This window comes from Pteropus medius, unplaced genomic scaffold (assembly GCF_902729225.1).
Source record: "Pteropus medius unplaced genomic scaffold, Ma_sr-lr_union100, whole genome shotgun sequence".
NCBI classification, from domain to species: Eukaryota; Metazoa; Chordata; class Mammalia; order Chiroptera; family Pteropodidae; genus Pteropus; species Pteropus medius.
In genome coordinates, this window is record NW_024344378.1 from 38,675,585 (window position 1) to 38,703,423 (window position 27,839).

The following is a 27,839-nucleotide window of genomic DNA, read 5'->3' on the forward strand; positions in this document are numbered from 1 at the left end:
ACCCTCAATGACCAATTTCATTGCGCTTACTAGGTTCTTGCTTGTTGAGTAGGACAAATTAACTGAAAAAGTCATTGCTAAAAGGACAGCTAACTGGAATCCAGTAAGATCTAGTCTCCACAGTTGGTAACTTTGTGTCAGGAATTAATATATCTGAGTAGGCTGATCCTTAAAGTGGTGATAAAAATAGTGTCTATTTTATAGGTTGGTTAGGAGGGTTCCATGCCAAGTTCAATGCATGGTACATAACTAATGCTCAAAAAAAAAAAAAAATGTTGCTAGTACACACACATAGATACACACACACACATCCCAAGCATTTCAAACAAGTTCTGTAAGCAGATGATCTTTTCACTTTAAACTCTCTTATAAACTCACTATAAATGCTCTTTAGCTAAAAGGGAGAGTCAAATACCAAACAGAAATATATGTATGAAAAAAAAAGTGTTCTCTGCTCTCATAATGTTTTCAGAATTCAAGATCATTTTGGATGCTTTATTTTTAAAAGCTTTCCTCAATCTATACTCATAGATACAAATATAGGTTTCTGTGGGTGTTTTGGGGGCTAGGATTAGGTGGAGGCTGGGAGATGTTGAATTCAGTTAAATAACTGACTGTTTTGAAACTAATGATTATAAGTAACGGTTTGGCTGAATTTAATATATATTTTAAATATGTAGTTTGCTGAAATTCATTTTAAAAGCTGATCTATATCAAGCTTTAATGTAACTTTGTCATGGTTTCCTTGCTTTCTAGAAGATCTATTTATGTCATGTCAAATTTTAAATAGGAAATCAATATTCTTCTCTAAGACGCTTTGAGAATAAATCACTATTTTTACATCTTTTTTAGGAGAAGGTTCCAAGAGCAAGTGAATGACAGAAGTGGACAAGGTTCAAAGGGAATTTTAAGCAAGTTATTTTCATCTCTAGCCACATTTTTCAGTAAGTTAACAAAGCCAGGTCATTGAGGGAAGGTACAACTGATAGTGTGTGTGCATGTGTGTGTGTGTGTGTGTGTGTGTGTGTGTGTGTGTGTGTGTGTGTGTTACAGATAATTCAAATTTGGTAGCAGAAGTACTTTTCTGCAAAAGCCTCCGACTTCTTTCCTTTCTTTTGAAACTAACCTGAAATGTAGAGCCTTGATAAGTATAATCGTTACCACTAGGGGGTGACAGCTGATAATGAATCAGCTTTCCTTAATGTGAGCCAAACCACGGGCTTAGTTTGGTAGGTACTGGAGTAATGTTTCTTCTTTCATTGATTACCTGGTGATGTTTGGTTTGATGTACTTTGTTTGCTGAACATGCTCTACACCCAATATCATTCCCATTGTGATACACAACATGGGTCTGACAGAGGACAGCTAGTGCTGGACAGCTTTGTAGATTTCAAGTAACTGTCTGGAAAATTAGTTAACAGATAAGACCATTTATTCACTCATGCATTTATTTAATATACATTGAGAGCCCACAGGCCCCGTAACTGGCACTGGGGACAAAATGGTAAACAAAAATATGTCTGTCTGCAGGGAGGATTTCTCGCAGGAGGAAAGATAACAAAAACCAGGTAAACAAACACATCAATAAAATAACTTTGAGCTTTAATAAGACAGATGAAGGAAAGAAATATGAGGATGAGATATAGAATAACTGGAGTTAGAAAAGAGATACTACATTAGATCAAATATTACTTTACCGAAGGCTTTGCTATTCTCCATCTAACTAGTGGATTTCAGAGACATGTTATATCCCCTACTTTGGTTGTTTTCCACTTGCATAGATTCTGTCAATGTTCTCATAACTCAGCATTTTGCTGCCTTTGAAGCCAGGAATATCACTAATGGTTGATATCTAGCACTAACATCCCTTCTCAGTATACTTCTCATAGATATTTGTAAAACTTCATTGAGAGAGGCATCGAATGAAAGGAATATACCTCTTTCCATTCCACATTACAGAATGAAAACTTCTGTAATGTAACTGGCTAACTTGCACCATTTTTTTCTAGATAGCTGGAGCACTTTTTGAGAAATATCTTACACACACACACACGTGCACACATTTTAAAAAAAGATATTGTTAATTTAAAGTTAAAATTATCTAGCATGCAAAATAAAAAATTATCCTAATGCTGATATAAATATTGATAAGACAATAACCTTGTCGCTGATAATATTGCACATTTTCTAGTCATTACAGAGTATTTAATGCCATTTCTTCCTTTCTTGATCTCTTTTTTTACCTGAGAGACCCTCCCCCTTTATTCTCCATAATTTAAGTCCACCTCATCTTTCATCTTCTAATGAGTGTTTCTTTCTCTCTCTGTCTCTCTTTAAATTCTCCTGCATGCTATGTGTATTCCTTTCTTTTCTTTATTTCAGAAGTACTCACATATTTGAGCCATTGGTTAAATAGTATATTCTTAGGTTTTTATAATCATTTCATCTCCACTGAAAAAGAGTGTTGCCTGGCTTACCCAACAATCCCTCTTTTTCTCAGCCTCACTTGCAGCTAGGGATGAGATATGTGGCCCAGTTCTATCTAGCCTGTGAGATATAATGGTATCTTCGGAGAAATGTACTGGTATCTTCTGAGAAAGATATGTTTTCCAGGACAAAGGGAAAAGGTATATGTGGAGGCTTTCTCATGGCCTTGGCTTTTTTCTTGCCCTTCCTTTGGATAAGGTTACAAAGAATGTAATGTCTGGATCTGTGAAAAAAATGGGAAACCCAAGAGGCTCTTGGAGATGCCAACTTTGTGCTCTTGACAGAGTAGAGTTGATAAACCAGGTCTGTGATGCTTACCTTTCAGCTTCTTGTTATATCATTTAATTCAATGCCTTTATTATTTATACCATTATTACTTTATTATTCTGTTCCTAGGAGCCAAAATGATCCTAAACAACACAATCTGAATATTAAAATCCTTGAAAACATCTCCTTTTAATTTTGATACTCCTGAGAACTTAGCCCAGTGCTCGATATAGAGTAGCGGTTAAATAAATATGTAAAATCTACATGTTTTCCTTTGTCTCCTCTTCCCTTTCTCCCCATCAAATGAACTTCTTGAAATTAATCTTATATGCTTATTTAAGACACTGTTGAATTGGGATAAAGAACTTTCTCTACATGGGTCCTTTTTATAAGATACATGTATTTGTCAGAGGGTAGCTTATGCTCACTTTGCCATGCAAATTTTAATGATTTTGAGCTTTATAAATACATGCTTTTAAAGGGCAGAGGTCTCTCTTTTTTTACCTTTCTATCTACAGTGCCAGCTCTGTGCCTTGTACAGAGTATACAAACAATGGCTGAATAGGTGGTGAGGAGAGAGGAGGAAATGAAGTTGGAAGCAGAAAAATGTATTTGGCTACTTCGAGGGTATGAGAGAGATTACTATAAAGTCCTTGAGGCAGATATATTGTCTTATTCTTCTTTGCATCTTTGAAACTACTACTTCTAAAATCATAGTCTAATAATTCAGAATAAACTAGAGCTTTGCTAAAATTCACATTCCTGGTCCCTACTTCAAAACTACAGAAAGAAAATCCTGAAAGGCAAGCCAGGAACCCATGATTTTAGTCATTGCCCCAGTGCCTAGCAAAGTTCTTCGTATATATTAGACACTCGGTAAATAGCAGAATGAATAAATAAGTGATGCAAAGATAACACAATCTCTCAAACTCAAGTCCAATCTCTAAAGTCATTTCTTTAAAACCTAATATTTATTCGATGAGGCAGAATGTTTCATTTAAAAAAGTAGAAAATCCTCTTTTACCAGTGGCAAAATGTTTTCTTTGATAACCAAGAAGACAAACTATTTAAATGATTCACTTAGTCTCAGATATAAATAAGTCGAAACCAAAAATAAGATTCTTTTTAAAATACTTGGGTGCGTGGAAATGAATATGAAACATTCTAGGTCCCCAACCCCTTAAACATTCCTGACTACTTCTCTAATACTTTTTTCCACATACTCCTCCCCAGAACCTGAGGATAACTAGATTTGCCCACTCGTTCACTGAAAAATGAGTTCACTTTCAAGACAGGGATAGATCTGACCTGCAATGGACACAATGGTGAGTACAGATTCCTCTTCGAAGTGGTCATCTGGCTCTCACCCAGCATTTCTGACCCTATTGGGAGGCTGAATCATCTCCATGCCAGTTATAGCCTCACTTCCTTTAGAGCTGTGTTTACAGAGACTTGTGCATTCTTGCTCAGCTGAAGTAGGTTGTACTGCGTATGGTCCACCGTGGCATAACCAGATCAACTGTATAAGGGGGCGCCATCTAGATTATTTCTGTGCAGGATGAGAGAAAGCTCTTGCTTAAATAGCTGATGTTGGGGAATCCATTTTAATAGTGTGTGGTTACAAGGAAGTGAGGAAGCATCTGTTTGGAGGGAGTGAAGAGGTCTTCTTTAGCCAAGAAGTTTGCACAACAAACTGGAGAATCTGACCCTACCTGTGCTATCCAAACTTATCTCTCTCCTGCATTTGCTCAAGATCTTTTGCTCCTTACTCTTTTCTCTTCACAAATAACAAGGAGAATAATGCTCACAATAACCATTGAGTGGTTACCATGAGCTTTATATACATTGTCTCTTAGAATCTACTAACCCCTCTAAGAAGTAGGTACTATTATTATCTCCTTTTTTAAGATAAGAAATGGAGCTGCTGGTCAGCGCAGAGGTGTTAAATTACATGGCTAAAGTCATCCATCCAGTATGCTACAGAATTGAGATTCAAATTCAAGGATGTCTGATTCTAAAGTTCATGGCAAGAGCCGTCGTACACTCGTTGGAATTTGTTTTGCTCCTCTAAATCCCACATTGACCATGAAGCCCTCTTTGACTTTTTATGTTGATTATTAACAAAACCATACATACTGGTACTTTAAATAAAATCATAGAGTGTCAGAGAAAGAAGTACTTCAGAGGCCATTTTAGAGATGAGAAAACTGAAGATCAGAGAGAAACCTCTGTTCTTTTCAGAGGTCTTACAGAGCTCAGTCATGCACTTATGGCAGTCATGCATCTGCTGATTCTGCCCCAAAGTTAGGACTCACTAATATTCTGTATCACTGGGTGTTCGATCTGTGTTCGATGTTTCATCTGTTTCATCTGTGTTGTCTTATTTCTCAAATCTTACTCTATTAAGACTTTGTTCTTACTTCAGTATCCTCTGCAGTGTCCGATCAGGAGCTAGACATATTCTAAGTGTCTGGTAAATGTTTGTGAACTGAAATTAAGAAAGTTTTGATACTGAATATTTGACTAGGAGGTGGCAAGGAAATGGATTAGTTCAAAGGCCACATAGAGCAAATCCTCCATGTGGGAGGCAAATAGGTAGGGATTATAGGATTTGGCTTGTCTCATTTACTTCAGCTTATAATGACTCGGAAGCCTGGTTGGCCAAAGGTTTCAGATAGCGGAGTTCTGATTTCTTATTGTCTTTTACCTTCCCAAGCTGAGTAGACATGCTAGTAAATGTGACCCTCAGATTCTCGAGACATGTCTTATTCTGCTATGAGCACACGGAACCGAGCCCTGGTGACACTCTTGTCTTGGAGTGGAAGAGCCTTATATGGAAGTAGAGTGTACTTTTTGCTTTATCGAGGGATCTTTAAATAGCAGGGAACAGCAACTCAAAGCTTTCAAAGAGCTACTTAAAGTTATTTTTCTCCATGACAACAGCCTGCCAATAAGGATAGAATTTAAAGAGCTAGGACCCCAAGTAGAAAGAGAAAAGGAAAATTTCCCTGCTAAATTTTATGCTGAGAGATGAACCACAGCCAGAGTGTAAATTCCATGCATTGACTCACAACTATAGAACAGATGAGATGAGCAATCAAACTGCATTCTTTAATTATCTGTGTACAAAATTAGGAGGATATTTAAAGGTGTTCACTTGGTAGATGGGGTGGAGGGAAATAATCACAGGCATACACAATGATTGCTGTTGTTGAAATGATGGATTCATTTTCTTATGTGTTACCCTTAGGGGGTTGAAGTATTGATTTTGTTTTGAGTGCTTAAAGATCAAGTTCTAAATAATCCTCTTGGCTTCCCTGTACCTCCCCTTACAAAATCACCTTTTCCTTACCTCATGAAATCTGACTCCAAGGACAGGCTATAGTGGATTCAACTCCTGATTTCTTCTTTCCTACCAAATGAAAACTTTCAGTTGCCTTCTCAGGGAGCCCCTGAATGAGAATATTGTATTTTTTTTTTTAAGTAAGACTTATTTTTTAGAGCAGTTTTAAGTTTACAAATTGAGGGGAAGGTAGAGAGATTTCCCGCGTACCTCCTGTATCCATATGCATGGCTTCCTCTACCCCCACCCCCCACCACTACCAGAGGGGGACATTTATTATAACTGATGAGCCTACGCTGATGCATCACGATCCCCTAAAGTCCATAGTTTACATTACAATTCACTTTGGTGTCACATATTCTGTGGATTTGGAAAAATATATAATGACACATATCCACCATTATGGTATCATAGAGTGTTTTCACTGCCCTAAAAATCTTCTGTGCAGTACCTATTCATCCCTCCCCCAACCACCCAAGCCCTAGCAACCACTGATCTTTTTACTGTCACATAGTTTACCTTTTACAGAATGTCATGTAGTTGGAACCATTTAGTATGTAGTCTTTTCAGACTGGCTTCTGTCACTTAGTAATATGCATTTAAGGTTCCTCCATGTCTTTTCTTGTTTTGATAGCTCATTTCTTTTTAGTGGTAAATAATATTTCATTTTCTGGATGTACCAGAGTTTATTTACCCTTTCACCTATTGAAGGACACCTTGGTTGCTTCTGAGTTTTGGCAACTATAAATAAAGCTGCTATAAACATCCATGTGCAGGTTTTATGTGGACATAAGTTTCCAACCCCTTTGGGTACATACCAAGGGCACAATTGCTGAATCTGCTGGATTGTTTGGTAAGAATATATTTAGTTTCCTAGGAAATCATGAAATTCTCTTTCAAAGTGTCTGTACCACTCTGCATTGTCACCAGCAACAAATGAAAACTCTTGTTGTTCCACATCTTTGTCAGCATTTGGTGTTGTCAGTGTCCTAGATTTTGGTCACTCTAATAGATGTGAAATGATATCTCATTGTTGTTTTAATTTGCATTTCCTTGATGATATATGATGTGGAACAGTTTTTCATATGCTTATTTGCTATCCATAGATTTTCTTTGGTGAGCTGTCTATTAAGGTCTTTGGTCCATTTTTAAATTGGATTATATATTTTCTTATATTTGAGTCACATTGGATTTTTATTTCTCTGTTCTCAGAGGCCACTTTTATCCCCCACATTGGAAAAATTTATATGATTTACCTTCTAATCGTCCCTAAGAATGAGGATGGACTTGCCTTAATAACTTTCTTAACCCTCTGCCTCCAACCAAGTCCTAGTCTAGCTCAACAGCATTATCTTTAAAATTGATCAGTTTTAGAAACTGAGTTCTATCTGATACAAGGATACCCTCTACATTGTTCCCTACGAGTGCTCATCCAGGCTTTAATCAGTGACAGATAGCTCTCTAGATTGACAGGGGCACTGACCAGTACCAGAGATTACAATTCACTTAACAAATATTACCGGGTGCCTTTTATATGTCAAGCTTTAGGCTTGTCAATGGAGCAGTGAATCAATCAGACAATTATCAACTTCTTTCTTATGAGACAAAAGTAATTTTCCTATAATGGCCGGCTCTAGTTCTGCCCATTGAAACCATATAATTAGCCATTTCATTCCTTCAGAAACTTGAAGACAACAATCATCTCCTCAAAGTCCATTGACATTCTGGTCACCCCGTCCTTTGGACATGTTTCAGCTGGTCAGTGACCCTTTCAAAGGAGATTGCTCAGAATTTCACCTTACTTCCTGGGCTCTTCTGCCTGTGTTTGGATGCTCGGGTCTTATTACTGTTGCCTGAATCTATGGAGCTACATTCCTTGACATGTTTCCTGAGTCTAGAAGTGCAAGCTTGCATATGTATATGTCCCTTGGGGAGAAGGAGTTGAAAAGATTAACTTGGACCTGGGGAGTTGTTGTTCTTCTGCTCTTTAACTAGAAAATAAATGTGATTGTAGCTTTGAAAACTGAAATGCTAGCTTTTAAATAACTTGCAAATAATAGAGTTCAAGATTTCAAGGGGAAAATGGGCTTCATAAAAATTCTGTAATAAGAACTCCTACATTTTTCTTTTAGTTGATAAATTGACTATAAATGGTAACCAGAAAGTAATCACTTCTAACTGCATTTCAATGAAAACTAATGTTCCTTTGACCAGTAAATAGTGTTAACTTACAAAAAATTTAAGCCAGGTTTTTTCAGTTTGACAACTGAAATAGGCAATGATTATAGTCCTTAAACTTTTGCTCCCCACACTGTCCCTTCCCACCTCTCTACAGCATGACTTTGAGGGAAGGGGCATATGAATCTGGGGCCAGGCTGTTACACCCAAGCCCACTCAGTGCCACCCATGATAAGGCTTTGTGGCTGATATTACCAAGGATCAGACAATCCTTTTGCACTTAGACTTGGCTTCTTCTAGGTCTGAAAGGCAGACTGATTCAGGGGAGAGTCCACAGCTTCCTCTTATGTCGGAATTTGGAAGAATCACCTTGCTCTCCTGGCTGATTATTCTCTGCTCCCATTTTCTGCTTTGTTCTACTCTCTGATTGTATTCTCTGCCTTTCTCTGCCCTGCTCTTGGCCCCAGGAGGCTGGCCCCTGCAATGCATCTCCTGGCTTGTCAGTTAGCTTCCAGTTGAGTTTGGTCAATGAGAAGCCCAGGTAAGAGTGTGAGAGGAGAGTGCGGTCAGTATATATCTTCCAATCCTTGTGCTTCTGTAACATGTCTCTAGAAATAGCTGTGCTCAATTACTCTAAATTACAGGTCCTGGACCTAGGGTTCCAGCTCTCACTATGCTCTAAAAACTCTATTTCCTCCCCTAGCCCTCCACCCCCTGGCTGGTAATCATTGCTACTCTCTGGGAGCCTCAGCCTCCTTAACTTTTCCTTAAACCCGCCCTCTCCTCCATCCTGTTATCACAGCCTATTCATTCAAATCAGCTCACATGAATTCTTTCCTGCTTGGGCCCCTACATAAAAACTTCTGGATGTTCGAGGCTCTTCTGTAAGTCACAGAGCACCATGCCACCTGCATCAGGGAAGCCTTCTTATCTCCTTCAGGCCAGCGTAAAACCAAGAGTTGGCAGTTCCTCCGAATAACTGGGAGAGCTTTGAAAAAAGACAGATTCCAGAACCCCACCTGGGGCAGGGTCCTACAATTTCTACTTTTAAAAAGATCCATGAAGCAAGAATGGCTAAATAGTGATAACTGTTCAGGTTGGATGATGGATATATGGAGTTCATTATATCATTTCTGTATAAACAATTGGAATGGGCCAAAGAGATCCAGCATCTTCCATTTACTGTAGTCCTAGGTACCAGAGACCCAGGACCTCAAGTCCCTACCTCACAGATACCTTTGTAAATTGAGGATGAACAGATTTGGCCAAATCAACAGTTCACATTTATATAGACACGGTTTGTGACCTTTAGCCAAATTCTGTCAGTATGGAATTGGAAAATCCAAGTCACTACATTCTAGTGTGACTCTTTCCTCTATCCCTTCTTTATGAGAAATTATTCAAAAGTCCCACCATTCTATTTGTGCCTTGCCAGAAAAGGACCCAGCTTTTGAGTAACGGATTTAGATTTCTAGTCCCTGTTCCTGTGCGATCTTGGGCAAGACACTTACCTTTTCAAATTCTTCGATTTAATTTCACAGCATAATAGTTAAAAGCCTGTCTCTGGGTTTGAATCATAGTTCTGCCACTTCATAGCCATGTGATTTTGGGTAAGTTACTTAACTTCTGTATGCCTCAAATTTTTCATCTGTAGAATGGAAATATTAATAGAAACCATATCACTGGGTTGTTGGAGAGATTAAATGAGCACTGACATAAAGGGAGTAGCATGGTGCCTGCTGTATAAGTTCTTTTAAGTGCTAGCTGATGCTGTTATCATTATTGCTACCTAAATTTACATTTATAACTTTGGAGGAGTAGGCAGGAGCAAACTAGCAACTGTTTCAGATATAGAGTTCCCAGGGATTTTAAAAATCATAATAAAATATGAGAACTACTGCTGTAGATTTTGCACAAATTAATGGCTATAAAATCTGAGGTGGGGAGAAGATCCACTCAAACAACTCAGTGTAGCTGACTCCCTAGTTACTGGTCATTTTGTAAAATTCTGGGCTTTGGCACCAGCCTGGGTAGAAGGCTGGCTGTTTCTGGAACTGGTCTTCCCCTGCTTTGGTCTGGACTAACACAAGCAGCCCAACTTACTGGGTTTAATGTGTGGGAGGTAGTAGTGAAAGGAAGAGCCGAGGAGTGTTGGGGATGATCCTAAATCAAATGAAAAAGACAAAAATGCAGAGATGGCCCTGGCTTACATATGTCCATTCCCAGCCAACTTGAGGACACACAGCTTCATTTAGCAAACCTGACCTCATGTTCCTGTCAATTAAGAACTATGCAAATGTGTTTTGAATTTCCTAGGCAAGAGTGTATTACCTCCTAATGCTGACTATTAAAATTCCTGATAAAATTCAATCTCCAAAAGTTGGATAGCAAGAGAGAGAAGGTCAGAGAAAAAGAAATTTGGGCCTTTTAATAATTTAGCACAAAAATATATATCAATGCATAGTCGTATCTTAAAGAACAACCCCTTAAGTCCTTGATTGGCTGGAAAGAAAAGGCTAACCCCTCTTCTTTACACCTAACCAAACCAACATCCAGTTTGAGAACCCTTGTTTAGATGTTTTTGAAGCTAAATTTATTGGGGTAGCGTCAGTTAATAACATTATATAAGTTTCAGATGTGCAATTCTATAATCCATCCTCTGTATATTGCATTGTGTGCTCACCACCCAAAATCTAGTCTCTTTCCATCACCATATACTTGACCCCCTTTACTTTCTTCATCCTCCTGCCAACTCTCCTTCCCCTCTGGTCACCACCTTTCTATTGTCCGGGACAATATATATGTGGAATATAAAACAGAAAGCAACAAATGAACAAGCAAAACAAACAATCTCATAGCTGCTTTTTAAAATGTAGATCTGGGTTTTACAGGAGCCAAATGCTGAATAAATAAACTGATGCACTCTTAAGCCAATGTCTAGCAAATGGTTGAAAGCTAGCCTTTCCTTGAACAAGTATATCTTTACTCTGAAATACCAGTCATTTACACTCTTTGGCATTTCTTGTTCATTTTTGCTACTCCTGGTGGCATGTATTTTAAAGTCACTAGCTAAGAAAAGTCAGATCTTCTATTGTTAGTTTTAGTTTGCGAATGGCAAGGAGACATACAGTCATAGTGCAAGGACACAGTTATAACCTATCATCTGCCCTGTTGTTCTGAAGACTGTCTGGGGGTCATATTGGGGTGGGTCCTTGCCTTGTGATGTGATCTAGATGCCATGTCTGTGGCACACCCCTTTCTTTGTGGGGAACGACATTTGTTTGCAGTTCTCAACTTTCCGCTCCCTGCTTTATCATGTGTCCTGGAGCTGTGTGACAGTGCTTTGCTGGACACAGTGGATGGTTTAATAATAGGCAATTAACCTAAACTGAACAGTCAGTGTCTCACAGCTTACTTTGAGTCAAGGCTGGGAGGGAACCCAAGCTGGTCTAACTAGAGTCTTTCTTCAGGTTTGACTCCCTTTATTCGCAACATATTATGAAAATTTTCAAACATACAACAAAGTCGAAAGAATTTTACAGCGAATACTCATGACCTAAACTATACTGTTAACTATTCATATTTTACTACATTTGATTTATCATATATCCATCTATCCATCCCTCTATCCAGCTATTAATTTAGATGATTTTTGGTGTATTTCAAAGTAGATTACAGATATTGTACATGTCTCTATAAGTACTTTAGAATGCATTCATTAAGTGAGGTTCAATATATGTTTACAGTGGGGTTTCGTTTTGGCATAAAAATATAAAATGAAATGCACATTTGAAATTATACATTTGCAGGATTTTGACAAATGTTTACACTCGGAATTTATTTTCGTCGGGAGTGGAGAGAAAGCTTTTTTCTTCTTTGGAAGGCTGAGATTCAAAGATGTGAGCCCAGAGTGGGCAGTTATGACTCCAGTTGCGGATTCTGAAAGCCGTCTGGGGCTATGAATACCAATGTGGAGGTAGCGCTATAAGATAAAAATAATTATGAAAGTATTATAATCATTTCGGTCCTTTGTGTTTGCACTTTATTTACATTAGCCTGTAAATTTTCGTATTTGCCTAAACTATTTTGAGTGTTTTTCTTTTACTTGCACCTAGTCTTGTCTAATATATATAAACCATCCCCTTTAATTTAAATAAGATATTATGTGTCTATTGCAGGTATTAGGACCAAGTCAGGAGAGGTTAAGAAAATCTAAGGTTTCTTACAAATCCAAGAGACTGGATTTAGTAAATTGAATGCATTGGTCTTACCTAGGTTCTAGCTGTGGATCCATCATATGTGGGAATAAGAGGAAATTTTACACAGGCACTAGGTGAGTTTATTCAAAGTAGAATCTTTAACAAATAAAAATAAAAGCAAAAACATGATATATAATAACTTTGATATTGAAAGTATAGTTACCGATATTAGAAACAGGACCCTGGTGGACTTGATAATTATTCTTCCCAACTTTGAACATTGCCCAGTGTTTGTGGCTTTTGCTAAATAATTACAGAAACAGAGGCAGTATGTTTTCACTGTTAGAGGTGGAATAGGTTGCAAAATGCCAAAATGAGTCCAATCTGGAAAATGTTGAATCCATGTATGAGAGAAGGGAAAAGAGAGCAAGACTCTCAATCATCTGAGGGGGAGTAAAGGAAGTATTGTTTTACCCAAGAGAAATTTCTTTTTTAAAAATTTTGTTCTTACATATGATACTGTTTATTAGTTGTGTTATTTTTGTATTCCATGGTCAGAATTAATTTCTTTTTCTCTCTTTGTCTTGATCCAAAATAAAAAGATCTTCCTTGGTGATATCTATAAAAGTCAGCATAGTGGTTACGTTGGGGAAAGGGAAAGGCTTGTGAATGGAAGGGGACTCATGGAGGCTTCCGGGGTAGGTGTCTGAGTTTTGCTTCTTGACCTGAATGATGGCTACAAGTGTGTTCACCTTATCTTAAACTATATATTTGTTTTGTGGGGTTTCCGTTTTTGTTTTTTATACTTTACACTAAAAGTCTTAAAATTCGAAGCAAGTATGTAAAGATGTTAAGATTTGATAAAGCCATGAGGTGGGATATATTATTAGTGCTTATTTCATTATACTCTTTATTTTTCTATATCATTGGAATAGTTCACAATATAAAATTTTGATTAAAAATTCTTCTTTAACCTTCAACATGTCTTTGAAGGGACAGAATTTTTATATAGGATTTCATTTCTGAGGCCTGTCGAAAGTAGCAATAAATGACGATCATTCTAAAATTGTCACTAGCACCTCTTCCTTTGCACTGGTTCCTCAGATTAGTTTTTCAATCTCCAGATATTCTAGCTCCTCAACTCTTTTGTGTGAGTCTTAGCCTGATTCATTTTAACAGAACATCTGACATTTACTATATATTTTTATAACTTCATATTAAATTTTATCTGACTAGATCTACTCATCACCAGAGTGAATGGGAATGAAGTAACTACTTGGGTAATTTATGTTACTTGTTCAGTTAATTCAAAGAAAAGCAGAGAAAAGAGTGTAGAGGTTATTTTCCTCTATTATCTAATTAGAGCCCCATTTCCCAATTTTATTTGGTAATTGAGGTTCTTTTTTTAAAAAAAAGACTACGTTTTTTAGAGCAATTTCAGTTTTACAGCAAAATCGAGAGAGGAAGGTACAGAGATTTCCCGTGTACTTCCTGCCCCCAACATGTACAGCCTCCTGCATTATCAACATCTCCCATCAGAGTGGTACATTTGCTACCAAGGATGAACCTATATTGAAACATCATAACCACTCAAAGTCCACAGTTTATGTATGGCTATTATAGTTCACTGTTGGTGTTGCACATGCTGTGAGTTTGGACAAATGTTTAATGACATGTATCCATCATTATGGTATCATACAGAATATTTTCACTGCCCTAAAAATCCTGTACTCCAGCTGTTCATCCCTCTATCCACTCACCAGCCATTGGCAACCACAGATCTTTTTACTATCTCCATAGTTTTCCCTTTTACAGACTGTCATACATTTGGAATCACACAGTATGTAGCTTTTTCAGATTTGTTTCTTTCGCCTAGTAATACGCATTTATGGTTCCTCCATGTCTTTTCATGTCTTGATAGCTCATTTCTTTTTAGTGCTGAAAAATATGCCATTGTCTGGATGTACCACAGTTTATTTACCCTTTCACCCATTGAAGGACATTGTGGTTGCTTCCAAGTTTTGTCAACTATGAATAAAGCTGCTATAAATGTCCACATCCAGATCTTTTGTGTAGATGTTAGTTTTCAACTCCTTTGGGTAAGGAGTTGTAATTGCTGGATCTGCTGGATTATATGGTAAAAGTATGTTCGATTTTTATAAGAAACTGCCAGACTGTCTTCCAAAGTGGCTGTCTCTGCGTTGCCATCAGCAATGAATGAGAGTTCCTGTTGCTCCACAGCTTTGTCGGCATTTGGTATTGTCAGCATCCTGGATTTTGGCCATTCTAACAGGTGTGTGATGGTATCTCATTGTTGTTTAAATTGAGGTCCTTAAGAGCATCATGGTATAAGCAGGTAATTGGTGACAGCAGTAGCTAATAATGTTTAAACACTTGCTGTATGCCAGGTACCGTGTTAAGCAATCTACAAATATCATCTGATTTAGTCATTCCACAACTCTGTGAGATAAGTATTATTATTATCTCTAATTTAAAGATAAGAAAACTGAAGTTTGTGAGGGTGACTTTTCAAAACTTCACAGTTAGCGTGGAGCAAGCTGGGCTGGCTTCCTGGACATGCGGTCTGGGCCATCGGTCATACAGTGTCCTGTGCTTAGAAGAGCTCCATATTTGGTTTAATGTTCTGGGGTTACTGTCTTGAAATCTTTAATAATTTTTGCACAAGGGGCCCTGCACTTTTATTTTATACTGGGCCCAGAAAATTCTGCCCTGTGGAGTAGAGTTGCATATTTGACTCCAGAAGCTGTGCTATTTATTAATCACTATTCTTTTCTGCTGCTTTATGGCTCTCTAAATGAGTCTAGGAGAAGGAAACACAAAGAAACAAACAAACCAAAATAAACAAAAACACCCCGAAGAAAGAAAGAAACAAACAAAAAACCAGTAACAGATGACCAGTTGATGTGGCATATGCACATAACTAAAGATAGTAAAAAACCAGTATGGGAAGAATAATTTAAAAATGTGTGACTTGTGCTTAAATTAACATTTCTTGGCTCTAGTTCTTGGTAAATAAAATTAATATCTGAGACTTGTTATACCTTAGGAAATACACATGCTCCCATGACATAAAGTTCATATTTTTTTTTTTCCGCATTCATTGCATGTTGTCAAAGCAAGAGCATTTTCTGAAACATACCATTATTTGGGAGAACAAGAGGGGTGAACTCAGCAAATCTGAGCAAACATCTGGATCTGCTCATTGTTTTTCCCAACTGAGGACAGCTGCTCACTGGCCAGCTTTTACACCTGTAAACTCATCTACCCTTGCACCAAAATAGAGCTTCGGTACAGAAAGTGCCAGAAAAAATGGCTACAGATTGGGGAAGGCTACCCTGTGAGTGTTCCCATACATGTGATCCCTTTATTTCCTGCTTACTCTAATTTAGGTCTTGAAACTCCTTTTCCCCTTGATTGCTGTGGTGGCTGTGTTTTCCATTTTATTGTGATTTTTGCCCTTGTTTTGCTTGCGGTCTTTGTCTGTGCTTGTCTCCTCGCTGGAGTTGCTCAATTTGAGCGGCTAGTTAATAGTTTGTCTAATTTAGCCTCAAGGGTCCTCATCATTTGGTGGCCAGAAGAAGCTTGGCTCCTGCTCCTCCCTAGTATGACTTGTTCAGTGGAGGATGAGGGGAGGACTGGTGGCAGCAAGAAAGTGGAAGCTAGTGCAGAGGATCCAGCCTTCATTCCTCCTGCCCCTGGAAAGCTTTGAGGCTTAGATGCCTCAGGACTTTTAAATCTTATAGCTTAGCTTTACTTCTTAATCAGAAAAATGGAATAACGGGAGAAAGAGCTTTTCTTGCCACATGGGGGCCTGGCTAAGGTTCGTTGGTAGTTATCAACATTCCCCCTCTTGCTCCACCCAGCTCAACAATGCCCATCATTGTTTCCAAAAGAATTTCACCTGTGTGTGGTGAGAACTTGTACAGGCAGGTCCACAACAGCATCCAGCTGAGGATTCGGCCTTCTCAGAGCTGGAACACAGTTCCCAACGACCAACGTTCCAAACTGAAGGATTGTCATAATAAGTAATTGTTTTCTTCCTTCTGGATAAAGGATGGATATTAAATAATAAAAAATAATAATACCTACTCCTAGCCCCAAAGTTTGTTTATAAGTTTCTCATCACACATCTGTCAGATAGCCGAGATAAGAGCCATTATTATTCTTATTTTGCCAATGCAGAAACTGAGTTTCAGGAAAGTTGTCATTTACCCAAGACCTAAGATGTCAGCCTAGATCTTTCTATGCTAAGAACAGCATTTCTCTGTTACTCCATCACATTACTTCTATCATGAAACAAATCTAGAGTAGAAAGAAGGAAGTTATTTGAGAAAGCTGGGTGCCGCTTTCAGAGTAAAGGTGGGAATATCATCATCATCATCATCATCATTAGTGATTTTAGCTTGTGTACCTAAACTGTCAGCCTATTCAGTGATGGCCAGATTTGATCCAGGCTTACTAGAAGGGTCATCTCTGTATCAGGGATCAAGGAACTTGATAGGAAGGAAGGAAGAATGCTGACCCCAAGGGAAAATTAACCACCCCCAGAATAGTGACCTCACATTTTATGGTTAACTGAGGAACGCGTCTTGTTCTTTAGAATCTTACACAGACTGAAGTTGAAGGCATCTTAGAGAGAGTTCCTTGTTTCTCAAAGTGGAGTACATGGGGTCTGGAACCTACATATTAAATTGTGGCACATCTCTCAGAGCACTAATACAATTTGAGAAAAAAACAAACAAAGAGAACAAACAAAATGTTTTTATTTGTTAAAAGCACCAACATCTTATGAAAAAGAAGGCAGTTTTGAAAAGAATTTTAAAGAAGAGAAAAATTGCACACCTGCAATGAGTCTCTTTAGGTCAAATGCATCCCAGATTATATTTTTGGATTATTTCTGTGAAAAGTTTGAGAACCACTGGTCATTTTAGTAGATACGTTGAAAGTAAAAGACATTTAATGATTCTCCTAGGCTAGGCTCTCAAGATCCCCTGAATCCTTGTCTACGATTCTACTACTATTCCATAAATACATTCTTTGTTATGGAAATACTCCTAAAAAGAAGGTATATTTTCCTGCCCCTAGGAAGACTAGGATGCAGAAATATGCCTATCTTGGAAAATGTAGATTGTGCATTATAATGAGTATGACGTCTCATTGCTAAAACATCATGGGACAGAATCTTGAGTTGAATGTGACTGGAGCCTGGAGAAGCCCAGCAAAGGGCTTTCCCAACCACGCTCGGCTGTCATCTTGCTTCTAAGCCTTTGCCTCTTTCTTCTAAAGTAAAAATTCTAGTTATTAAGATAAAAATGCTCAACCTCATTAAACATCAAGCAGTACAAATGAACATAATAAGCTACAAGTTTTTCTCTCGATTTATTGGTAATGATTTTTTTTAAAAAAATACTGAAAATACTCAGTGAGGGTGAGAAAAAACAGAGTGGAATAGAAATTTATCTGATTTATCTGGTAGAATAAAAACTTGATAATATATATCAAAAACCTTGGAGTTTGCACATCTTACTCTTTGACAAAGTAATTCTACTTCTAGAAAATTTTCCCCAAGAAAATAAACATGAAAGCCTGAAGGGATTGATTCAGTTACAAAGATGTTCATTTCAGGGTTCTCCAGAACAGTGAGAAATTAGAAACAATTTAAATGTCTAACATTTGGGATTTGATAAAGTAAATGATAATATATCTTTATAATAGTGTTATTCTAGTCATCATTGTGTCTTGACTCCCCCAGTGAATTGATGCTGTGAATGTTAAAAGGCAGTAGTGAGGTCAGGTGGTTGAGTAAGGGATTCTAGAACATTCCTTGGGTTTATAACCTGGTTTTGCCACTTACTTACTTACTATCAGGCAAGTTTCTTAAATTCTCAGTGCCTCAGTTTCTTCATAAAGATAAGGACATACCTTCTTCATAAGGTACTCATCAAATCGTAGATACTCATCAAATCTTAGGAATGTTAGATAAACAGCAACCCGGGGAAGTTGTTTTTTACTTATTATTAACTAGGAACAGTAGGTTAACAAAAAGAGTTTGTATAGCATAACAATAAATTTTCTTTTATAATATCATTTTAAAAATTTTAGACCAGTGGTTCCCAAACTTTGTGCCAAGGTTTCCTGGGGCACTGCAATGAACTCACAGGATCCCACAGGTTATTTTAACATTTTAAGAGAAACACAACACCTTTTGACACTCTGTGAACTACTACAATTAAGTTGTTTGGACCTAACTATATAATTTTTTTCTGGTTTTGAAGAACCAGAAGAAATTACTGAAACACTAAATGTGCCATGAACCAAGAAAATTTGAAAACCTCAAAAGTAGTGCATGGATGTATACCAAGGTGTTAAATGCTACTGAGAAGTGAGATTACGTGTGCTTACATGTTCTGCTTTTGATTTATCTGAACTTTCTAGTTTTTCTACCATGAACCCTTATTGTTTTGAAAGACAATAAAAGTTATTTTAAAATAACTTATTCCTGAATCTATCTTTGCAGCAACCACTTACTGAGCACTGTTTAAGTTCAATTTCTGTCTGAGCTGGACACAAGAAGGCAAAGATGCCACACCCTCAAGGAGCACATAATTGAGGGTGAGTCGGGAATGTAAACACATGATTGTTGTTCAGTAGGACAGGCTCTGAGTCAGAGGTGCCAGTGGGAGTGGGAACTCTGAGCTCTGCTTTAGGAGACTAGAAAACCTTCGCAGAAGGCAGGTGTTATGTGGGTCTTACACAATAAATAGGGCTTCTCTAGATGGAAAAGGTAAAGAAGAGTGCTCCTCCTTGTAGCCTATGGGTAGAAACTTAGATACTTTAGGGGGGTGGTAGGAGACTAGAAAGACACAGGCAAGATTAGAATGGAAAGATGTTGGTGGGTCATGCCTTGGACTGGGCACTTAATTTGTAAAAAATGGGAAAAGATTGACAGGTTTTAAGCTAGGGAGTGTTATAAGTGTCATATTGTAAGTGGAAGGATCACTCTGGCAGCACCGTGGAGACTAGACTGAGAGACTGGAGCAGAGCTGGACAGAGGAGGGACCAGCCACAAGGATTTTGTAATAGTCCAGGAAAGAGGTCACAAAGCCCCAGTTGACTAATGATGAAGATTTAAAAATGGGCCCCTGTAGACTAAATCGGCAAAAGCAAATGATCCAGATGTAGCATGTTATTCATCTCAAAATATGTTGTCTTTAAAAATAAAAACTTCATTTTATCTGATGATAAACATAATACATGGTCAGTGTAAAAATTTGGAAAATAAGATAGAAAATGGAAGCATTTATATCCCATGAACTGGAGCTGAGATATGTGTGTATACATATCACATATAAAATATTACATATCAATCTTATATATATATACATATGGTTTATTTAAAATATGTGAATATGGCAAAACAAAATCTAACTTACAGAAGGATAGAGAATAAAAATAATAATTACTGAATGCTTACCAAATGCTAGGCACTCTTAGGAGCACAAAATATATAACATTACATATATTTGCTTATTTAATCCTCACAACAATGCTGTGAGTTGGGTCTGGGTGTATTTTGCAATTTACAGGTAAGAAAATTGGAGTGTAGAAAGATCAATGCTGTGCCAAGGGTTTTTTTTGTCAGAGCCGGTATTTGAACCCAAACATTTTATCTCCAGGGCCTGTATCTTTAAAACTCTATGTACAATTTTGAGTGCTATATTTAAACTTCTGTTTTTTTGATTAACTGTCTTTATGCAGTGACTCTTGACACTACAATAGTGTTGTCCAACTGAACTTTCTGTAGTGATGAAACTATTCTACATCTGCCCAGTCCAGTATGATAGCCACTAGCCACATGCAGCTCTATCAAGCATGAGAAATATCACTATGTAAATGAGGAACTGAATTTTAAATTGTATTTAATTTTAATTAAATCTGAATACTACCTGTGGCTAGTGGCTGTGCATTGGACAGCACAGATCTATATAAGATAAAAAGATGGGGTACCTCGTCCCCTTGTTATACTCCATGTCCGGTAATCACAGATAACCATCTTTGTTTATTTCTTATTTCAGACCTTCCTCATCTTCATCTCTATTAAATCCAGAATGTGTGCTTATATTTATATTTCTTGATTTACCTACTTGAAACTTTGACTATGCCATGCAAGATGAGGAATTAGTTTGTTGTGTATTCTTCCTTCACAACTTTCTCTCTTTCTAGTTTTTGTTAATTATTTTAGTTCTTCTACTGGTTACCTATATATTTTGGTGTCAGTTAAGATTCTTCTGATTGCAAGTGGGAAAAAAAGCCAAATAAATCTGATTTGGGTGATGAAAACAGAATTTATTGGCTCATATAAACCAGAAGATTAGAGGCAAAACTGACATTAGGAAGGCTGAATTCAGAGCTGAAACGATGTGAGCAGGATGCGATTTCCAGTCAGCTCTTGTCAGTCTGTAAGTTTCATCCTTAAATTCTTTGTAGAGGCCACAGCCTCAGGAGCTATAGCTTTCTATCTCCTTAGATTCCAGACTAGCAGGAAAGAATGCAGGTGTCTTTATTGTTGTGCTATTTAACTAAGACCACAATAATGCTGATTTAAAACACACACACATATACACACAACCTCAACGATGTACAATAATAAATATTTATTTAACTTGTATATCTGTGGCTTGGCTGAGGTCAGTTGATCTAGATTGGTCTTGATTGGGTGCGTCTGCTGATCTAGGTTGGGACTGTTCACAGCTTTGGGCTATAGCTCAGCAGTGCTCCATGTGTCTCTCATCTTCCTTCTAGGACTGGTGACCTCCCCCCAAGGATGTTCTCATGGTGATGATGAATGTACAAGGGTACAAGACCAGATGTACAAGAGCATCCCATTAGCCAAAGAAAGTCATATGACCCACCCCAAATCAACAGAATGGGGAGGTATACTCCCATGGAAGTGAGAAGGGTGGGAATATTTCTAAGCATATAGGCTTGGCTTGCTCATTTCGAAACCAGTGATTGTGGCCAAAGGCATGGATCACACTCTTCGGTGTAGGTCTAGGTCCCATATTTTGTAGTGGGGGCAAAGCAAGCATTCAGGTTCTCTCAAAGCACATGGACAAAGAGTAGAAGAAGAATGGTTACCTCAAACAAAGATCAGAGTTCCATTGGCCCCATGAATGGGAAAAGGCAAACCACAATGATGTACCCGAACTTCTGTTTCTTGAGCCTTTGGTTTTGGATAGTATTCCTTAACATCACACTTATGAGTTCATTTTCACTCCACATTTCCCACTTATATCAGCTTGATCATTCAAGGTATTTTTTAAAAAAAAATTTATGAAGGAATGACCAGATAATTGATAAAAGGGGATGGGTGTGGGTGGTGCAGTTCTCTGCTACTGAGTAGGAATGTTCCCTTAATGAGCATATTTCTCTGAAGGTGGGGACTGGCTTTGTACATGGGTGGGACATGCCAACTAACAAGTTTCCCTTTAAGGTACACACATAGGGGATCATGCAAAAATGTTCTTTTCCCCTCAAAACACCCAAAATAAAAGGCTTCACTGTAGACTATCAGATCTCATACAAAGAGCCATAGTGCAGCCCAGGTAGCAATCTTATTTTCTTAATAGAGCACGTCTTGAGGAGGGGGTGAGAGTTTCTGAATCTTCCCTTGCTGGTACATCTGCACGCTTGGGAAAGGTGAAGAAGGATGAGAAAGACCAAATGGTACAGCCATTCTCTGGACAACATTTGGATCTTCTTCCAGTCCCAAGCTCAGAATGTGTTAATGCCCAGTGTGGAGACTCCCCAGGCTTCTTTGGTAAGAACATTTCTACTCTTTCTCCTGAGTGTATCTAGGCTGTTGCTTCCTTTGCTCTGCTTCATCCATTTACACAATTCACTTCCTTTCCATCTTCTAGAAAATTATCAGAATCTCTGCTGACTGTCTTCTTTTTATCTTCAGCATCAATTCATTCTCTTTACTGACTCTTCAGCAGAATTTTGAAAGGAAGTATAGATAAATGCATGTGCCCAATCTTGAATGTACACATATATAATATTGTCTGTGTGTGTGTGTATAAAACTTTTAAACAAAATGAGACCTTGCCAATTACATTTTGCCACTAGCTTAATTGAATGTTGTTCTAGTAGAATTTCAAAAGTTGTCTCTTGAAGTCACTCTGGGGAAACAGGATTCTTCCTCTCCTTCTTTAAAAAAAAATGTTAACTGGGTTTTTGGTTTATTTGTTTTGCTACCTGGATGAATAAATGATTTCAGATTTCAACTTCAGATATGATGTCATCCATTATGCAGACATCAGATTAAGTTGGCATCTAAAAAAAAAAGGAAAAGATATACATGAATATCAATTGATTTTAACTTCTGGAGGTTAGAAGGGTTTTTGTTGTTGTTGTTGTTATTTATTTATTTATTTATTTATTTTAATCCTGAACAATTCTAAAACATAAGCTTTTATCAAAGTAGAACATTCACTTCAAATCCTGAAAGTAGTTGGTGAGGAATGGTAGGAGGGGGCCTGGAATAAATGACCCATGAAGGAAATGACTATCTTATGTTGGATCTAAAACCTAACTAATATTTATATTATTGTTAGTACCATGTATATTTATTGTATGACGATAGTATTTAAAATAGATAGGTCTACTATGATGGCTAAAACACACATAGGGTGTGGGAGGGTTTCTGTCTAGTGGGTTTCAAATTGCAGAGATGCACAGCATTGAGATAGACACTTTCCAGGAGAAAATGATGACTCACACGGGGATGACTTAAGTGGCATCTGGTTTCCATCTTCTTTGTTTCTACTCTTGGACTCCATTCAGAGGCACTTCCTTCCAGCTGGAGATTTTAATGGCATAATGTGAAGGCAAGATCCACAGAAGTGGGTTTAGAGGAGGGACTTAAAGGAGAAAATGCAGATCATCAGGGGAGACTATGGAAAATTACACACAGATGGGAGGTAGCAGAGAATATATACACATCCAGACTAAAATGTAACAGCTAAAATATTTAAGGAAATGCAGGATTTTTTGCTTCACTGATTTAGAAATATCTGGAAGCACTGCTGGCTTTACACATAGGCCAAGGGTCCATGAAATCAGATGCTCAGCAGCCAGGCAGTTGCCATAAACGTGTGAATCTAGACAGGTGTAAAGCAATCGGGAATGATGGAACTTGTGATAACTAAGGGCCACACCCCACCAAAAATATTTTAATTTCATATGAAAAAATCAAAGTCAAATAATTCAAGTGATTGTCTCCAGATCTTCTCTGTCATCTAAAGTCTTCTCAGTGCCTCCAGTTTCAGACTCCAACTATCTCCTTCACCCCAAAGAAAGAACCATGCTTTTCTTCAAGAACACAATCATATCTGCATAACTAACAGAATCTTCTAGAGTTGACTCTTCCAGAACTATGATAGAGTAGGCCACAAAGGCAAACACATTCTTTTACTATAGAAGATGGGATTCCATGGAAGTCAGTTTAATTAGCTTCTGAGGGGCATTCTGTCATATGTGGGCCACAAACCCAGCAGTGGAAGATTTGGTAGAGTTGGCTGAGTCTCTCAATTTTTCAGAGGTGTTCTTGGAGTTCCAGGGCTGCCCCAAGGCAGAGGGGAAAGAGGAATGCAGTTTCAGTCAGGGCAGCTGTTTCACGGGTTGGGATCCTGAATAAGATTTTGTCTGAAGAGAGAAAGACCTCTGAACATTGTTATGATGCAGATGAAGAAACTCCATCCCACCTCTTCAGAGGACTTGAGTGTGATGCCTCGTCTTGGCTTTCCTTACAAAGTTCCTGTGAGGAAAAACTTGTCTTTCTCCTTTACCCACTACACTCAGAACACTTCACTTCTGGTCACCAAATGTGTGGGTGGTTTTCCCCACATTAAGTAATTCACCAAATCTCGGCAGAGATTGACTGGATGTCCTACAAATTTAGCTCAATTATGACACATTTACCTGGAGATAGCATCAGATCCCATAGGTTAAAGGCTCAGTTCCACAAGACTGCCCTCACTTTAGATGACAATCACAGGTCTCGGTAGTCACTTTACTTCTGACTGACCAGTTATAAATCAGAGTTCCCATGACCTGCTCATCTGGTTTGATAATTTACTAGAATGGCTCACAGAAATCAGGGAAACATTTACTTATGTTTACCGATTTATTATAAAAGGACACAACTCAGGAACAGCCAGATGGAAGAGATGCATAGAATGAGGTATGGGGGAAGAGACATGGAGCTTCCATGCCCTCTCCAGGTATGCCAACCTGCCAGCACCTGCAGGTATTCACCAAACTGGAAGCTCATCAAATTTCTTTGTTCAAGAGTTTTTATAAAGTTTAATTTCCAGCCCTGCAAATGCTTGGTCTTTCTGGAGACCAGCTCCCCCATGAGGCTGTCAAGGGCCCTACCCTAAGTCACCTCATTAGCATGAACTCTGGTGTGCTGAAAAGGGCTTGTATGAATAACAAAAGACACTCCTATCACTCAGGAAATTTCAAGGTGCTTAGAAACTTTGTGCTGAGCCCAGAGACAATGACCAAATATATTTATTGTACCACAGGTCCACTTAGAGCTTTTCCCTTTGGCATACAAGAATTTATCTACACCCACTCCATCCCATTTCAGTAAAGGCATGCCTCAGATGGAACTACTCAATAAGGATAACTTATTGAGACAGAGTAAAGTCACGTTAGTCCTGATTAAATTAGCAGCTGACTTTAGAATTTTCCAGAATTGAAGAAAAACAATTCTAGGGTTGAATGTGCTCTAGAAGTACCAAATAGTTTTAAAGAGAAAATTATAAAGCTATACATAGTAAAACTACAGAACACAAGAGAAAAAAGGAAAAAACTTACAAAAAATTAGATTAGAATTCAATCTGTGCATGAAATATCTAGATTTTCTCCTTTAATCCTTTTAATAATAAACAAACCCATCAACATATATTAAGGTATATTAAATCAGAATGGTGTAAGTTCTGTAGGCAAATAGGAATATTTCATCCATTCTCTTTTTAATACTAAGGATTTTAGGCATTTGCAAATAGACTTTCTTCTTGTTCCTTTTTTGTGGGGGTTTAATTCAGGGATTCCCAAACTCTCGTGTGCAGGAATATTTTGTACAGCGTTGGATCCCCACCAACAATCAATATACAAAGGGAATTTTGAGTATATGAGGTTCTCATTGATATCCAGTTAGATATTACAAACCCCACTTCCCCTCCTACACACACACACACAAACACACACATACACACACACAGAGGAAGTGACTCTTGAAGGTGAATTCAATTGTGTTTGTTTTTCATGTTTGACACTTTCAAACAGGTAGCCTGCTTGTTATTTCTTGATTATGACAAGAAAGGAGAAAGCTTGCTTTTGAAAGGATGCTGAAAGAAAGAAGTTGCTTTCCTAGGCTGGAAGGGACCCCTGGTTACTGTGAGTAATGGGGCTCCAGGTCTCACTCTGTAACTGTACCTCTTGGAGGGGAGGGCTGCATATGCCCTAAGGGAGGCTAAACCCCAGGTGCAGGTCTCCTCACTTCACCAGAGATTCCCACCCACATGTGGCCTGGAAGCAGCGGAGGTAGAACATGAGAACATCGTGTAGACTGGGACAATTGCTATCTCAGTGATACTCAGCATAGACAGATGACAGAATACTGAAGGATCTTCCCAATGCCTCTACACCGTATAAGGCACTGCACTCTGTTATACCCAGACTTTTGTAGAATCCTGGTGTGTTGTGCATGGGAGCATCCTAGGCATGGCAGGGTTAAATATTCTGCCAGCTGGTGGGCTGGTTACTCAGAATCTACATTTAATTTGAGGTAAGAAAATAAAATAAAAAAAATTTCATGTTTCTCTAACGTGAATTCATAGACCAAGACTTATACCTATTTTGAATATTTGTTGAATGACTTGCTGATGGGAAGGATTTCCTGGCAGCTACTGGGGATCCACTTCTGACAGGTTGGGATGGATGTGCATCAGAGTCTGAGCAAAGGAGGGAGGAAAGTTGTGTGCACGACAGCAGTAGGAGGCAATGAAAATGAACTACACCAGTTTCTCAGTTTTTCTGAGGCTTTGTCATGGAACATTTACCTAGTTCCCTAATCTATCCTACCAATACTTCGGGAGAAAAAAAAATAAAAATGCAACATATTAAAAAATAAACCAACAAACAACTTCACTCTAGCCAATCATTTTATTAGGCTCAAGATGAGTTCCTGCCTGCAAAGCTCTCAGTGCCAGCAACTGTAGGCCAGGCAGCTGCCTACTTCCCATCTCAGTCACGCTGTTTAGGGTTCTACTTGAATGGCTAATTACTGGTCACCTTACCTTCTTGTCAAAGCCAAAAGATTATACTTAATGCACAACTTAAGCCGTCCCCTGGACCTCACTTATTTGGACTGGCAATCACATTTTCTGTTCCCTTCCCCACTTATCTTAAGTTTTGGTAATTGCCCTCTAGGCTCGAAAGAGCTTCCCACTAGGCCATTGAAATGTTGAAAAGCTCCCTGACATGGGAAAATGTTTATCTGCTCTCTGAGAGAAAGAACTGGGACAATATGTGCGGCTTTGGTACATGACAGGATGTAGATTTCTTGTGAGCAATTTCTTAACTTTCAGCTGAATAATAACTATAATCAACTCAGTGCGTTGAGAACTGTTGTTAGGCATTAACTAGAAACTTTAAAGATGGTAAATAAGTCATAATGGTGATCTTTTGCACAATGTAAACATAATGCCTAGTGTTCTTTTGGGCATTGCAAAATGCAGGAATACTTTTTCATTCTATGTCTGTAGGGATGAGGAAGATAAAAAATATCTTTTCTTTAGCTCTTCACCCATCATTTCTGCTATGGATTTGCAGCAGATGAACATGTTCCATCCTGGGCAAACTTTCAAGGATGCATGTGGTGGATCTACTACCAACAAGTCTCCTTCCAACAGATGAGAGACTCAAACTGTGTGCCTTTGGGGACTACCTCGAAACCTTGACTCCAGCAGGTTGTAGATAGAATCATCAAAGAGGAGCCAGGCACACTTTATCAGGAAAAATAAAAGTCTCTGAACTCAAATAGTCCTACTATTAAACCTCAACATCCCCAGCAGCTAGCAATGAGACAAGTAAGTAACTTAAGAGACAAATATATATCTAAACCTTATCTGTAGCATAAGGATTACAATGCCTTTTGGACTTACTGTTTTTTTTCTTTCCTTTGGGTCTTTATGCAAGTCGTTTCATCTTCCTGCCTAGTCTATTCTTATTCATGCTTAATATCCCATTGTAAATATAATTTTCTTTAAAAA

The 27,839-nt window shown here is 38.1% G+C and overlaps 1 long non-coding RNA gene across 2 annotated transcripts; it reads left to right on the forward strand.

The window, feature by feature from the left end:
• Positions 1 to 372: 372 nt before the first annotated feature.
• LOC120609412 (uncharacterized) lies at positions 373 to 19,846 on the forward strand. 2 transcript variants are annotated; one of them, XR_005654768.1, is made up of 3 exons: positions 373 to 944; positions 3,988 to 4,079; positions 19,013 to 19,846. It is a non-coding gene; the product is annotated as an uncharacterized LOC120609412 (long non-coding RNA). The 2 variants fall into 2 exon arrangements; XR_005654767.1 differs by lacking the exon at positions 373 to 944 and adding an exon at positions 1,648 to 2,627.
• Positions 19,847 to 27,839: the final 7,993 nt, after the last annotated feature.